Source organism: Aristolochia californica, unplaced genomic scaffold, assembly GCF_029961685.1.
Source record: "Aristolochia californica isolate CCGP_79_NKW_82.1479 unplaced genomic scaffold, dmAriCali1.0.hap1 SCAF_7, whole genome shotgun sequence".
Taxonomy (NCBI): domain Eukaryota; kingdom Viridiplantae; phylum Streptophyta; class Magnoliopsida; order Piperales; family Aristolochiaceae; genus Aristolochia; species Aristolochia californica.
In genome coordinates this window covers 21,225,744-21,243,595 of record NW_027182268.1, presented here as the reverse complement: position 1 = coordinate 21,243,595, position 17,852 = coordinate 21,225,744, and positions in this window count along the sequence as shown.

Here is a 17,852-nt window from a genome sequence, read left to right as displayed (position 1 = left end):
CAACCCTCAGTTAAAAATCCCTCGCCTCCTCGGTTTCCCGACGATTACAAAACCTTAGATATAAAAACGAAAGAGTGCATACGATCCCTAAAACATACAGACACTCTTTGGAAATATCTCTCTGTACATTTTTGCATTGTACATTTCCATTTTAGATGTACACTTTTTTCTTAAATCAGAACTTTGAGTTTTCGCTCCCCCTTCATCCAGTAAACAAAAAAGGCAAAATAGATCACAACAAAATAAAAATTTTATAGTAGTTGGGTGGAAAATATTAAAAATAATAACTAATGTAAATAAAAAATATCTATTCACACACCACAAATGAACACAAAAGTTTTGTTATCCAAGTTTGGGAAATTCCATTAGTCCAACCCTATTAAGCTTGGAATTTTACATGAAGGAGATTTTTTCTACACCTGTTTTAAAAATGGATATGCATGCTTGAAACATATTAAAGATTCAAATGACCTATGCATCCAAAGCTTTTAAAGAGAATAACAAACGCTCATCAAATTCTCAAGTGAACGTGCGTCCGAGCCTAACAAGTCATTATTTTGCCCATTTTCAAAAATTTGATCTAACAATAATAGATGATTGTAAAGTGATTTATCATGCGTAACGGGCTATATTTTTGTATGAAATGACTTATGGATTGCAATTCAACACTCAGTTAAAAATCCTCTGCGACCAATTTTTCCCGATGATTGCAAAACCTGAGATATAAAAACTAAAAAGAGCTTACAATCCCTATAACATACCGACACTCTTATGAATTATCTCTCCCTACAATTGTGCATTGTCCTTTTCCATTTTAGATGTACACTTTTTTCTTAAATCAAAACTTTGACATTTCGCTCTGCCTTCATCCCGAAACAAACAAGGCAAAAAGCTTACAACAAAATGAAAATTTTATCGTTGATGTATGAAAAAATTTAAAACAATAAACAAATATAAATAAAGAAAATTTGTTCACCCAACACACACGAACACAAAAGTTTTGTTATCCAATTTTGGGAAATTCCACTAGTTTAACACTAATAGCTTGGAATTTTGCAAGAAAGAGATTTCATCCACACATGTTTTAAAAATGGATATGCATGTTTGAAACATGTTAAAGATGCAAATGAGCTATGGATGTAAAGCTTTTAAAGAGAATAACTAACGCTCATTAAATTCTCAAGTGAACTTGCGGTGGGATATTTAGCCGAGTCAAACATGCCATTATTTTGGCCATTTGCAAAAAGCTGACATAATTAATCATATATGATTGTAATATGATTTATCATGTGTGATGCGCTATATTTTTGTGTGAAATGACTTATGGATTGCCATTCAACACTTAGTTAAAAATCCTCCGCAACCCATTTTTCCCGATGATTGCAAAACCTGAGATATAAAAACGAAATGGTGCTTACAATCCCTAAAAATTACAGACACTCTTTGGAATTATCTCTCTCTACATATGTGCATTGTGCATTTCCGTTTTAGATGTACACATTTTTCTTAAATCAAAACTTTGAGTTTTTTGCTCTCCCTTCATCCCGTAAACAAAAAAGGCAAATAGATCACATCAAAATGAAAATTTCATAGTTGGTGTACGGAAAAAGTTTAAAACAATAAAAAAAGTAAATGAAGAAAATTTATTCACACCCCACAAATGAACACAAAAGTTTTGTTATCCAAGTTTGGGAAATTCCACTAGTCCAAAAGTAATATCTTGGAATTTTACATGAAGGAGATTTTTTCTACACATGTTTTAAAAATGGATATGCATGCCAAAAACATGTTAAAGATTCAAATGACCTATGGATCCAAAGATTTTAAAGAGAATAACAAACGCTCATTAAATTCTCAAGTGAACGTGTGGTGGGATATTTGCCCGAGTCAAACCAGCCATTATTTTGCCCATATTCAAAAAGTTGAGCTCACAATCATAGACGATTGTAAAGTGATTTGTCATGCGTTACGGGCTATATTTTTATAAGAAATGAGTTATGGATTTGAAGTCAACACTCAGTTAAAAATGGCCCGCCTCCCCCGTTTCCCGACGATTGCAAAACCTTACATATAAAAACGAAAGAGTGCATACGATCCCTAAAACGTACAAACACTCTTTGAAAATATCTCTCTCTACATTTGTGCATGGTGCATGTCCAATTTAGATATACACTTTTTTCTTCAATCATAACTTTGAGTTTTCGCTCCCCCTTCACCCCGCAAACAAAAAAGGCAAAAAAAGATCACAACAAAATAAAAATTTTATAGTTGATGTGTGGAAAATATTTAAAATAATAACTAATGTAAATAAAAAATATCTATTCACACACCACAAATGAACACAAAAGTTTTTTTATCCAAGTTTGGGAAATTCCATTAGTCCAACCCTATTAAGCTTGGAATTTTACATGAAGGAGATTTTTTCTACACATGTTTTAAAAATGGATATGCACGCTTGAAACATGTTAAAGATTCAAATAACCTATGGATCCAAAGCTTTTAAAGAGAATAACCGACGCTCATTAAATTCTCAAGTGAACGTGCGGTGGGATATTTACCCGAGTCTAAAAAGTCATTATTTTGCCCATTTTCAAAAATTTGATCTAAAAATCATAGATGATTGTAAAGTGATTTATCATGCGTAACGGGCTATATTTTTGTATGAAATGACTTATGGATAGCAATTCAACACTCAGTTAAAAATTCTCTACCTCCAATTTTTCCGGACGATTGCAAAAGTTGAGAGATAAAAACTAAAAAGAGCTTACAATCCCTAAAAATTACAGAGACACTTTGGAATTATGTCTCCCTACAATTGTGCATTGTGTTTTTCCAATTTAGATGTACACTTTTTCCTTAATTCAAAACTGTGACTTTTCCCTCTCCCTTCTTCCCGAAAACAAACTAGGCAAAAAGCTTACAACAAAATGAAAATTTTATAGTTCATGTATGGAAAAAATTTAAAACAATAATAAATATAAATAAAGAAAATTTATTCACCCAACACAAATGAATACAAAAGTTTTGTTATCCAATTTTGGGAAATTCCACTAGTTTAACCCTAATAGCTTGGAATTTTGCAAGAAAGAGATTTCATCCACACATATTTCAAAAAGGGATATGCATGCTTGAAACATGTTAAAGATGCAAATGAGCTACGGATGCAAAGCTTTTGAAGAGAATAACAAACGCTCATTAAATTCTCAAGTGAACTTGCGGTGGAATATTTACCCGAGTCAAACATTCCATTATTTTGCCCATTTCCAAAAAGCTGACATAATTAATCATAGATGATTGTAATGTGATCTATCATGCGAAACGGGCTATATTTTTGCATGAAATGACTTATGGATTGCAATTCAACACTCAGTTAAAAATCCTCCGCAACCTATTTTTCCCGACGATTGCAAAACCTGAGATATAACAACGAAAAGGTACTTACAATCCCTAAAAATTATAGACACTCTTTGGAAATATCTCTCTCTACATATGTGCATTGTGCATTTCCATTTTAGATGTACACTTTTTTGTTAAATCAAAACTTCGAGTTTTTCGCTCACCCTTCACCCCGTAAAAAAAAATCAAATAGATCACAGCAAAGTGAAAATTTCATACTTGATGTATGGAAAAAGTTTAAAAAAATAAAAAAATTAAATGAAGAAAATTTATTCACACACCACAAATGAACACAAAATTTTTGTTATCCAAGTTTGGGAAAATTTTCTAGTCCAAAACTAATATCTTGGAATTTTAGATGAAGGAGACTTTTTCTACACATGTTTTAAAAATGGATATAAATGCCAAAAACATGTTAAAGATTCAAATGACCTATGGATCCAAAGAATTTAAAGAGAATAGCAAACGCTCATTAAATTCTCAAGTGAACGTGCGGTGGGATATTTGCCCGAGTCAAACAAGCCATTATTTTGCCCATATTCAAAAAGTTAAGCTAACAATCATAGATGATTGTAAAGTGATTTGTCATGCGTAACGGGCTATATTTTTGTAAGAAATAACATATGGATTTGATGTCAACACTCAGTTAAAAATCGCCCGCCTCCCCCGTTTCCCGACGATTGCAAAACCTTTGATATAAAAACGAAAGAGTGCATACGATCCCTAAAACATACAAACACTCTTTGGAAATATCTCTCTCTACACTTGTGCATTGTGCATTTCCATTTAAGATGTACACTTTTTTCTTAAATCAGAACTTTGAGTTTTCGCTCCCCCTTCATCCCGTAAACAAGAAAGGCAAAAAGGATCACAACAAAATAAAATTTTTACAGTTGATGTGTCGAAAATATTTAAAATAATAACTAATTTAAATAAAAAATATCTATTCACACACCACAAATGAACACCAAAGTTTTGTTATCCAAGTTTGGGAAATTCCATTAGTCCAACCCTATTAAGCTTGGAATTTCACATGAAGGAGATTTTTTCTACACATGCTTTAAAAATGGATATGCATGCTTGAAACATGTTAAAGATTCAAATGATCTATGGATCCGAAACTTTTAAAGAGCATAACAAACGATCATTAAATTCTCAAGTGAACATGCGGTGGGATATTTACCCGAGTCTAACAAGTCATTATTTTGCCCATTTTCAAAAATTTGATCTAACAATCATAGATGATTGTAAAGTGATTTATCATGCATAACGGGTTATATTTTTGTATGAAATGACTTATGGATTGCAATTCAACACTCAGTTAAAAATCCTCGGCCACCAATTTTTCCTAACGATTACAAAACCAGAGATATAAAAACTAAAAAGAGCTTACATTCCCTAAAAATTACAGACACACTTTAGAATTATCTCTCCCTACAATTGTGCATTGTGCTTTTCCATTTTAGATGTACACTTTTTTCTGAAATCAAAACTTTGACTTTTCACTCTCCCTTCATCCCGAAAACAAACAAGGCAAAAAGCTTACAACAAAATGAAAATATTTTAGTTTATGTATGGAAAAAATTTAAAACAATAACAAATATAAATAAATAAAATTCATTCACCCAACACAAATGAACACAAAAGTTTTGTTATCCAATTTTGGGAAATTCCACTAGTTTAACCCTAATAGCTTGGAATTTTGCAAGAAAGAGATTTCATCCACACATGTTTTAAAAATGCATATGCATGTTTGAAACATATTAAAGATGCAAGTGAGCTATGGATGCAAAGCTTTTAAAGAGAATAACAAACACTCATTAAATTCTCAAGTGAATTTACGGTATTTACCTGAGTCAAACATGCCATTATTTTGCCCATTTGCAAAAAGCTGACATAATTAATCATAGATGATTGTAATGTGATTTATCATGCGTAACGGGCTATATTTTTGTATGAAATGACTTATGGATTGCAATTCAACACTCAGTTAAAAATCCTCCGCAACCCATTTTTCCAAACGATTGCAAAAACCTGAGATATAAAAACGAAAGGGTGCTTACATTGCCTAAAAATTAAAGACACTCTTCGGAATTATCTCTCTCTACATTTGTGCATTGTGCATTTCCGGTTTAGATGTACACATTTTTCTTAAATCAAAACTTCGAGTTTTTCGCTCTCCCTTCATCCCGTAAACAAAAGAGGCAAATAGATCACCGCAAAATGAAAATTTCATAGTTGATGTACGAAAAAAGTTTAAAACAATAAAAAAAAGTAAATGAGGAAAATTTATTCACACACCACAAATGAACACAAAAGTTTTGTTATCCAAGTTTGGGAAATTCCACTACTCCAAAACTAATATCTTGGAATTTTACATGAAGGAGATTTTTTCTACACATATTTTAAAAATGGATATGCTTGCCAGAAAAATGTTAATATTTGAAATGACCTATGGATCCAAAGCTTTTAAAGAGAATAACAAACGCTCATCAAATTCTCAAGTGAACGTTCGGTGGGATATTTGTCCAAGTCAAACAAGCCATTATTTTGCCCATATTCAAAAAGTTGAGCTAACAATCATAGACGATTGTAAAGTGATTTGTCATGCATAATGGGCTATATTTTTGTAAGAAATGACTTATGGATTTGAAGTCAACACTCAATTAAAAATCGCCCGCCTCCCCCATTTCCCGACGATTGCAAAACCTTAGATATAAAAACGAAAGAGTGCATACGATCCCTAAAACATACAGACACTCTTTGGAAATATCTCTCTCTACGTTTGTGCATTGTGCATTTCCATTTTAGATGTACACTTTTTTCTTCAATCAGAACATTGAGTTTTCGCTCCCCCTTCATCCCGTAAACAAAAAAGGCAAAAAAGATCACAACAAAATAAAAATTTTATAGTTGATGTGTGGAAAATATTTAAAATAATAACTAATGTAAATAAAAAATATCTATTCACACACCACAAAAGAACACAAAAGTTTTGTTATCCAAGTTTGGGAAATTCCATTAGTCCAACCCTATTAAGCTTGGAATTTTACATGAAGGAGATTTTTTCTACACATGTTTTAAAAATGGATATGCATGCTTGAAACATGTTAAAGATTCAATTGACCTATGGATCCAAAGCTTTTAAAGAGAATAACAAATGCTCATTAAATTCTCAAGTGAACGTGCGGTGGGATATTTACCCGAGTCTAACAAGTCATTATTTTGCCCATTTTCAAAAATTTGATCTACCAATCATAGATGATTGTAAAGTGATTTATCAGGCGTAACGGGCTATATTTTTTTATGAAATGACTTATGGATTACAATTCAATATTCAGTTAAAAATCCTCTGCCACCAATTTTTCCCGACGATTGAAAAACCTTAGATATAGAAACTAAAAAGAGTTTACAATCCCTAAAAATTATAGAAACTCTTTGGAATTATCTCTCCCTAGAATTGTGCATTGTGCTTTTCAATTTTAGATGTACACTTTTTTTATTAAATCAAAACATTGACTTTTCGCTGTCCCTTCATCCCGAAAACCAAGAAGGCAAAAAGCTTACAACAAAATGAAAATTTTATAGTTGATGTATGGAAAAAATTCAAAACAATAAAAAATATAAATAAAGAAAATTTATTCACCCAACACAAATGAACACAAAAGTTTTGTTATCCAATTTTGGGAAATTCCACAAGTGTAACCCTAATAGCTTGGAATTTTGCAAGAAAGAGATTTCATCCACACATGTTTTAAAAATGGATCTGCATGTTTGAAACATGTTCAAGATGCAAATGATCTATGAATGCAAAGCTTTTAAAAAGAATAACAAACGCTCATTAAATTCTCATGTGAACTTGCGGTGGGATATTTACCCGAGTCAAACAGACCATTATTTTGCCCATTTGCAAAAAGCTGACATAATTAATCATAGATGATTGTAATGTGATTTATCATGCGTAACGGGCTATATTTTTGTATGAAATGACTTATGGATTGCAATTCAACACTCAGTTAAAAATCTTCTGAAACCCATTTTTCCCGAAGATTGCAAAACGTGAGATATAAAAACGAAAAGGCGCTTACAATCCCTAAAAATTATAGACACACTTTGGAATTATGTCTCTCTACATATGTGCATTGTGCATTTCCGTTTTAGATGTACACATTTTTCTAAAATCAAAACTTCGAGTTTTTCGCTCTCCCTTCGTCCCGTAAACAAAAAAGGCAAATAGATCACAGCAAAATGAAAATTTCATAGTTGATGTACGGAAAAAGTTTAAAAAAATAAAAAAAAGTAAATGAAGAAAATTTATTCACACACCACAAATGAACACAAAAGTTTTGTTTTCCAAGTTTGGGAAATTCCACTAGTCCAAAACTAATATCTTGGAATTTTACATGAAGGATATTTTTTCTACACATGTTTTAAAAATGGATATGCATGCCAGAAACATGTGAAAGATTCAAATGACCTATGGATCCAAAGCTTTTAAAGAGAATAACAAACGCTCATGAAATTCTCAAGTGAACATGCGGTGGGATATTTGCCCGAGTCAAACAAGCCATTATTTTGCCCATATTCAAAAAGTTGAACTAACAATCATAGATGATTGTAAAGTGATTTGTCATGCGTAACGGGCTATATTTTTGTAAGAAATGAGTTATGGATTTGCAGTCAACATTCAATTAAAAATCACCCGCCTCCCCCATTTCCCGACGATTGCAAAACCTTAGATATAAAAACGGAAGAGTGCATACGATCCCTAAAACAAACAGACACTCTTTGGATATATCTCTCTCTACATTTTAGCATTGTGAATTTCCATTTTAGATGTACACTTTTTTCTAAAATCAGAACTTTGACTTTTCGCTCTACCTTCATCCCGAAAACAAAAAAGGAAAAAAAGATCACAACAAAATAAAAATTTTATAGTTGATGTGTGGAAAATATTTAAAATAATAACTAATATAAATAAAAAAATATCTATTCACACACCACAAAAGAACACAAAAGTTTTGTTATCCAAGTTTTCGAAATTCCATTAGTCCAACCCTATTAAGCTTGGAATTTTACATGAAGGAGATTTTTTCTACACATGTTTTAAAAATGGATATGCATGCTTGAAACATGTTAAAGATTCAAATGACCTATGGATCAAAACCTTTTAAAGAGAATAACAAATGCTCATTAAATTCTCAAGTGAACGTGCGGTGGGATATTTACCCGAGTCTAACAAGTCATTATTTTATTTTGCCCATTTTCAAAAATTTCATCTAACAATCATAGATGATTGTAAAGTGATTTATCATGCGTAACGGGCTATATTTTTGTATGAAATGACTTGTGGATTGCAATTCAACACTCAGTTAAAAATCCTCTACTACCAATTTTTCCCGACGATTGCAAAACCTGAGATATAAAAACTAAAAAGAGTTTACAATCCCTAAAAATTACAGACACTCTTTGGAATTATCTCTCCCTACAATTGTGCATTGTGTTGTTCCATTTTTGATGTACACTTTTTTCTTAAATCAAAACTTTAACTTTTTCCTCTCCCTTCATCCTGAAAACAAACAAGGCAAAAAGCTTGCAACAAAATAAAAATTTTATAGTTGATGTATGGAAAAAATTTAAAACAATAACAAATATAAATAAAGAAAATTTATTCACCCAACACAAATGAACACAAAAGTTTTGTTATCCAATTTTGGGAAATTCCACAAATTTAACCCTAATAGCTTGGAATTTTGCAAGAAAGAGATTTCATCCACACTTGTTTTAAAAATGGATATGCATGTTTGAAACAAGCTAAAGATGCAAATGAGCTATGGATGCAAAGCTTTTAAAGAGAATAACAAATGCTCATTAAATTCTCAAGTGAACTTGCGGTGGGATATTTACCCGAGTCAAACATGCCATTATTTTGCCCATTTGCAAAAAGCTGACATAATTAATCATAGATGATTGTAATGTGATTTATCATGCATAACGGGCTATATTTTTGTGTGAAATGACTTATGGATTGCAATTCAACACTCAGTTAAAAATCCTTCGCAACCCATTTTTCCCGACGATTGCAAAACCTGAGATATATAAACGAAAAGGTGCTTACAATCCCTAAAAATTACAGACACTCTTTGGAATTATCTCTCTCTACATATGTGCATTGTGCATTTCCGTTTTAGATGTACACATTTTTCTTAAATCAAAACTTCGAGTTTTTCGCTCTTCCTTCATCCCGTAAACAAAAAAGGCAAATAGATCACAGCAAAATGAAAATTTCATAGTTGGTGTACGGAAAAAGTTTAAAACAATAAAAAAAGTAAATGAAGAAAATTTATTCACACACCACAAATGAACACAAAAGTTTTGTTATCCAAGTTTGGGAAATTCCCCTAGTCCAAAACTAATATCTTGGAATTTTACATGAAGGGGAGTTTTTGTACGCATGTTTTAAAAATGGATATGCATGCCAGAAACATGTTAAAGATTCAAATGACCTATGGATCCAAAGCTTTTAAAGAGAATAACAAACGCTCATTAAATTCTCAAGTGAACGTGCGGTGGGATATTTGCCCGAGTCAAACAAGCCATTATTTTGCCCATATCCAAAAAGTTGAGCGAACAATCATAGATGATTGTACAGTGATTTGTCATGCGTAACGAGCTATATTTTTGTAAGAAATGACTTATGGATTTGAAGTCAACACTCAGTTAAAAATCGCCTGCCTCCCCCGTTTCCCAACGATTGCAAAACCTTAGATATAAAAACGAAAGAGTGCATACGATCCCTAAAAAATACAAACACTATTTGGAAATATCTCTCTCTACATTTGTGCATTGTGCATTTCCATTTTTGATGTACACTTTTTTCTTTAATCAGAACTTTGAGTTTTCGCTCCAGCTTCATCCCGTAAACAAAAAAGGCAAAAAAGGTCACAACAAAATAAAAAAATTATAGTTGATGTGTGGAAAATATTTAAAATAATAACTATTGTAAATAAAAAATATCTATACACACACCACAAATGAACACAAAAGTTTTGTGATCCAAGTTTGGGAAATTCCATTAGTAACCCTATGAAGCTTGGAATTTTACATGAAGGAGAGTTTTTCTACACATGTTTTAAAAATGGATATGCATGCTTGAAACATGTTAAAGATTCAAATGACCTATGGATCCAAAGATTTTAATGAGAATAACAAACGCTTATTAAATTCACAAGTGAAGGTACGGTGGGATATTTACCCGAGTCTAAAAAGTCATTATTTTGCCCATTTTCAAAAATTTGATCTAACAATCATAGACGATTGTAAAATGATTTATCATGCGTAACGAGCTATATTTTTGTATGAAATGACTTATGGATTGCAATTCAACACTCAGTTAAAAATCTTCTGCCACCAATTTTTCCACACAATAGCAAAACCTAAGATATCAAAACTAAAAAAAGCTTACAATCCCTAAAAATTACAGACACTCTTTGGAATTATCTCTACATACAATTGCGCATTGTGCTTTTCCATTTTAGATGTACAATTTTTTCTTAAATCAAAACTTTGACTTTTCGCTCTCCCTTCTTCTCGAAAACTAACAAGGCAAAAAGTTTACAACAAAATGAAAATTTTATTGTTGATGGGTGGAAAAAATTTAAAACAATAACAAAGATAAATAAAGAAAATTTATTCACCCAAGTAAAATGAACACAAAAGTTTTGTTATCCAATTTTGGGAAATTCCACTAGTTTAACCCTAATAGCTTGGAATTTTGCAAGAAAGAGATTTCGTCCAAACATGTTTTAAAAATGGATATGCATGTTTGAAACATGTAAAAGATGCAAATGAGCTATGGCCAAAGCTTTTAAAGAGAATAACAAACGCTCATTAAATTCTCAAGTGAACTTGCGTTGGGATATTTACCGGAGTCAAACATGCCATTATTTTGCCCATTTGCAAAAAGCTGACATAATTAATCATAGGTGATTGGAATGTGATTTATCATGCGTAACGGGCAATATTTTTGTATGAAATGACTTATGGATTGCAATTCAACACTCAGTTAAAAATCCACCACAACCCATTTTTCCCGACGATTGCAACACTTGAGATATAAAAACGAAATGGTGCTTACAATCCCCAAAAATTACAGACACTCTTTGGAATTATCTCTCTCTACATATGTGCATTGTACATTTCCGTTTTAGATGTACACATTTTTCTTAAATAAAAACTTAGAGCTTTTCGCTCTCCCTTCATCCCGTAAACAAAAAAGGCAAATAGATCATAGCAAAATGAAAATTTCATAGTTGATGTACGGAAAAAGTTTATAACAATAAAAAATATAAATGAAGAAAATTTATTCACACACCACAAATGAACACAAAAGTTTTGTTATCCAAGTTTGGGAAATTCCACTAGTCCAAAACTAATATCTTGGAATTTTACATGAAGGAAATTTTTTCTACACATGTTCTAAAAATGGATATGCATGCCAGAAACATGTTAAAGATTCAAATGACCTATGGATCCAAAGCTTTTAAAGAGAATAACAGACGCTCATTAAATTCTCAAGTGAACGTTCGGTGGGATATTTGCCCGAGTCAAACAAGCCATTATTTTGCCCATATTCAAAAAGTTGAGCTAACAATCATAGATGATTGCAAAGTGATTTGTCATGCGTAACAGACTATATTTTTGTAAGAAATGACTTATGGATATGAAGTCAACACTCACATAAAAATCGCTTGCCTCCCCCGTTTCCTGACGATTGCAAAACCTTTGATATAAAAACGAAAGAGTGCATACTATCCCTAAAACATGCAGACACTCTTTGGAAATATCTCTCTCTACATTTGTGCAATGTGCATTTCTATTTTAGATGTACACTTTTTTCTTAAATCAGAACTTTGAATTTTCGCTCCCCCTTCATCCCGTAAACAAGAAAGGCAAAAAGGATCACAACAAAATAAAATTTTTATAGTTGATGTGTCGAAAATATTTAAAATAATAACTAATGTAAATAAAAAATATCTATTCACACACCACAAATGAACACAAAAGTTTTGTTATCCAAGTTTGGGAAATTGCATTAGTCCAACCCTATTAAGTTTGGATTTTTACATGAAGGAGATTTTTTCTACTCATGTTTTAGAAATGGATATGCATGGCAGAACCATGTTAAAGATTCAAATGACCTATGGATCAAAAGCTTTCAAAGAGAATAACAAACGCTCATTAAATTCTCAAGTGAACGTGTGGTGGGATATTTACCCGAGTCTAACAAGTCATTATTTTGCCCATTTTCAAAAATATGATCTAACAATCATAGATGATTTTAAAGTGATTTATCATGCGTAACGGGCTATATTTTCGTATGAAATGACTTATGGATTGCAATTCAACACTCAGTTAAAAATCTTCTGCCACCTATTTTTCGCGACGATTGCAAAACCTGAGATATAAAAACTAAAAAGAGCTTACAATCCCTAAAAATTACAGACACTCTTTGGGATTATCTCTCCCTACAATTGTGCATTGTGCTTTTCCATTTTAGATGTACAATTTTTTCTTAAATCAAAACTTTGACTTTTCGCTCTCCCTTCTTCCCGAAAACAAACAAGGCAAAAAGCATACAACAAAATGAAAATTTTATAGTTGATGTATCGAAAAAATTTAGAACAATAACAAATATAAATAAAGAAAATTTATTGACCCAACACAAATGAACACAAACGTTTTGTTATCCAATTTTGGGAAATTCCACTAGTTTAACCCTAATAGCTTGGAATTTTGCAAGAAAGAAATTTCGTCCACACATGTTTTAAAAATGGATACGCCTGTTTGAAACATGTAAAAGATGCAAATGAGCTATGGATGCAAAGCTTTTAAAGAGAATTACAAACATACCATTATTTTGCCCATTTGCAAAAAGCTGACATAATTAATCATAGGTGATTGGAATGTGATTTATCATGCGTAACGGGCTATATTATTGCATGAAATGACTTATGGATTGCAATTCAACACTCAGTTAAAAATCCTCCACAACCCATTTTTCTCGACGATTGCAAAACCTGAGATATAAAAACGAAAAGGTGCTTACAATCCCCAAAAATTACAGACACTCTTTGGAATTATCTCTCTCTACATATGTGGATTTTACATTTCTGTTTTAGATGTACACATTTTTCTTAAATAAAAACTTAGAGCTTTTCGCTCTCCCTTCATCCCGTAAACAAAACAGGCAAATAGATCACTGCAAAATAAAAATTTCATAGTTGATGTACGAAAAAATTTTAAAACAAAAAAGACAAAAAGGATCCCAATAAAATAAAAATTTTATAGTTGATGTGTGGAAAATATTAAAAATAATTACTAATGTAAATAAAAAATATCTATTCACACACCACAAATGAACACAAATGTTTTGTTATCCAAGTTTGGTAAATTCTATTACTACAACCCAATTAAGCTTGGAATTTTACATGAAGGAGATTTTTTCAACACAGGTTTTAAAAATGGATATGCATGCTTGAAACATGTTAAAGATTCAAATGACCTATGGATCCAAAGCTTTTAAAGAGAATAAGAAACGCTCATTAAATTCTCAAGTGAACGTGCGGTGGGATATTTACCCGAGTCTAACAAGTCATTATTTTGCCCATTTTCAAAAATTTGATCTAGAAATCATAGATGATTGTAAAGTGATTTATCATGCGTAACTGCCTATATTTTTGTATGAAATGACTTATGGATTGCAATTCAACACTCCGTTAAAAATCCTCTGCCACCAATTTTTCCCGACGATTGCAAAACCTACGATAGAAAAACTAAAAAGAGCTTACAATCCCTTAAAATTAGAGACACTCTTTGGAATTATCTCTCCCTATAATTGTGCATTGTGCTTTTCCATTTTAGATGTACACTTTTTTCTTAAATCAAAACTTTGACTTTTCGCTCTCCCTTCATCCCGAAAACAAACAAGGTAAAAAACTTACAACAAAATGAAAATTTTATAGTTGATGTATGGAAAAAATTTAAACCAATAACAAATATAAATAAAGAAAATTTATTCACCCAACACAAACGAACACAAAAGTTTTGTTATATAAATTTGGAAAATTCCACTAGTTTAACCCTAATAGCTTGGAATTTTGCAAGAAAGAGATTTCGTCCACACATGTGTTAAAAATGGATATGCATGTTTGAAACATGATAAAGATGCAAATGAGCTATGGATGCAAAGCTTTTAATGAGGATAACAAACGCTCATTAAATTCTCAAGTGAACTTGTGGTGGGATATTTACCCGAGTCAAACATGCCATTATTTTGCCCATTTGCAAAAAGCTGACATAATTAAACATAGATGATTGTAATGTGATTTGTCATGCGTAACGGCTATATTTTTGTATGAAATGACTTATGGATTGAAATTCAACACTCAGTTAAAAATCCTCTGCAACCCATATTTCCCGACGATTGCAAAACCTGAGATATAAAAACGTAAAGGTGCTTACAATCCCCAAAAATTACAGACACTCTTTGGAATTATCTCTCTCTACATATGTGCATTGTGCATTTCCTTTTTAGATGTACACATTTTTCTTAAATAAAAACTTAGAGCTTTTCGCTTTCCCTTCATCCCATAAACAAAACAGGCAAATAGATCACAGCAAAATGAAAATTTCATAGTTGATGTATGGAAAAAGTTTAAAACAAAAAAGGCAAAAAAGATCACAACAAAATAAAAAATTTATAGTTGATGTGTGGAAAATATTTAAAAAAATAACTAATGTAAATAAAAAATATCTATTCACACACCACAAATGAACACAAAAGTTTTGTTATCCAAGTTTAGGAAATTCCATTAGTCCAACCCTATTAAGCTTGGAATTTTACATGAAGGAAATTTTTTTACACATGTTTTAAAAATGGATATGCTTGCTCCAAACATCTTAATGATTCAAATGACCTAAGGAACCAAAGCTTTTAAAGAGAATAACAAACGCTCATTAAATTCTCAAGTGAACGTGCGGTGGGATATTTGCCCGAGTCAAACAAGCCATTATTTTGCCCATATTCAAAAAGTTGAGATAACAATCATAGATTATTGGAAAATAATTTGTCATGTGTAACGGGCTATATTTTTGTAAGAAATGACTTATGGATATGAAGTCAACACTCAGTTAAAAATCGCCCGCCTCCCCCATTTCCGAATGATTGCAAAACCTTAGATATAAAAACGAAGAAGTGCATACGATCCCTAAAACATCCAGACACTCTTTGGAAATATCTGTCTCTACATTTGTGCATTGTGCATTTCCATTTTAGATGTACACTTTTTTCTTAATTCAGAACTTTGAGTTTTCGCTCCCCCTTCATCCCATAAACAAAAAAGGCAAAAAGGATCACAACAAAATAAAAATTTTATAGTTGATGTGTCAAAAATATTTAAAATAATAACTGATGTAAATAAAAAATATCTATTTACACAACACAAATGAACACAAAAGTTTTGTTATCCAAGTTTGGGAAATTCCATTAGTCCAACCCTATTAAGCTTGGAATTTTACATGAAGGAGATTTTTTCAACACATGTTTTAAAAATGGATACGCATGCTTGAAACATGTTAAAGATTCAAATGACTTATGGATCCAAAGATTTTAAAGAGAATAACAAACGCTCATTAAATTCTCAAGTAAATGTGCGGTGGGATATTTACCTGAGTCTAACAAGTCATTATTTTGCCCATTTTCAAAAATTAGATCTAACAATCATAGATGGTTGTAAAGTGATTTATTATGCGTAACGATCTATATTTTTGAATGAAATGCCTTATGGATTGCAATTCAACACTCAAATCCTCTGCCACCAATTTTTCCCGACGATTGCAAAACCTAAGATATAAAACCTAAAAAGAGCTTACAATCCCTAAAAATTACAAACACTCTTTGGAATTATCTCTCCCTACAATTGTGCATTGTGCTTTTTCATTTTAGATATACACTTTTTTCTTAAATAAAACTTTGACTTTTCATTCTCCCTTCATCCCGAAAACAGACAAGGCAAAAAGCTTACTACAAAATGAAAATTTTATAGTTGATGTATGGAAAAAATTTAAAACAATAACAAATATAAATAAAGAAAATTTATTCACCCAACGAACACAAACGTTTTGTTATCCAATTTTGGGAAGTTCCACTAGTTTAACCCTAATAGCTTGGAATTTTGCAAGATAGAGATTTCGTCCACACATGTTTTAAAAATGGATATGCATGTTTGAAACATGTTAAAGATGCAAATGAGCTATGGATGGAAAGCTTTTAAAGAGGATAACAAACGCTCATTAAATTCTCAAGTGAACTTGCGGTGGGATATTTACCCGAGTCAAACATGCCATTATTTTGCCCATTAGCAAAAAGCTGACATAAATAATCATAGATGATTGTAATGTGATTTATCATGCGTAACAGGCTATATTTTTGTATGAAATGACTTATGGATTACAATTCAACACTCAGTTAAAAATCCTCCGCAACCCATTTTTCCCGACTATTGCAAAACCTGAGATATAAAAACGGAAAAGTGCTTACAATCCCTAAAAATTACAGACACTCTTTGGAATTATCTCTCTCTACATATGTGCATTGTGCATTTCCGTTTTAGATGTACACATTTTTCTTAAATCAACACTTAGAGTTTTTCACTCTCCCTTCATCCCGTAAACAAAAAAAGGCAAATAGATCACAGCAAAATAAAAATTTCGTAGTTGATGTTTGGAAAAAGTTTAAAACAGTAAAAAAATTAAATGAAGAAAATTTATTCACACACCACAAATGAACACAAAAGTTTTGTTATCCAAGTTTGGGAAATTCCACTAGTCCAAAACTAATATCTTGGAATTTTACATGAAGGGGATTTTTTCTACACAAGTTTTAAAAATGGATATGCATGCCAGAAACATGTTAAAGATTCAAATGATCTATGGATCCAAATCATTTAAAGAGAATAACAAACGCTCATTAAATTCTCAAGTGAACGTGCAGTGGGATATTTGCCCGAGTCAAACAAGCCATTATTTTGCCCATATTCAAAAAGTTGAGCTAACAAACATAGATGATTGTAAAGTGGTTTATCATGCATAACGGGCTATATTTTTTTAAGAAATGACTTATGGATTTTAAGTCAACACTCAGTTAAAAATCGCCCGCCTCCCCCGTTTCCCGACGATTGCAAAACCTTAGATATAAAAAAGAAAAAGTGCAAACGATCACTAAAACATACAGACACTCTTTGGAAATATCTCTCTCTACATTTGTGCAGTGTGCATTTCCATTTTAGATGTACACTTTTTTCTTAAATCAAAAATTTGAGTTTTCGCTCCCCCTTCATCCTGAAACAAAAAAGTCAAAAAGGATCCCAATAAAATAAAAATTTTATAGTTGATGT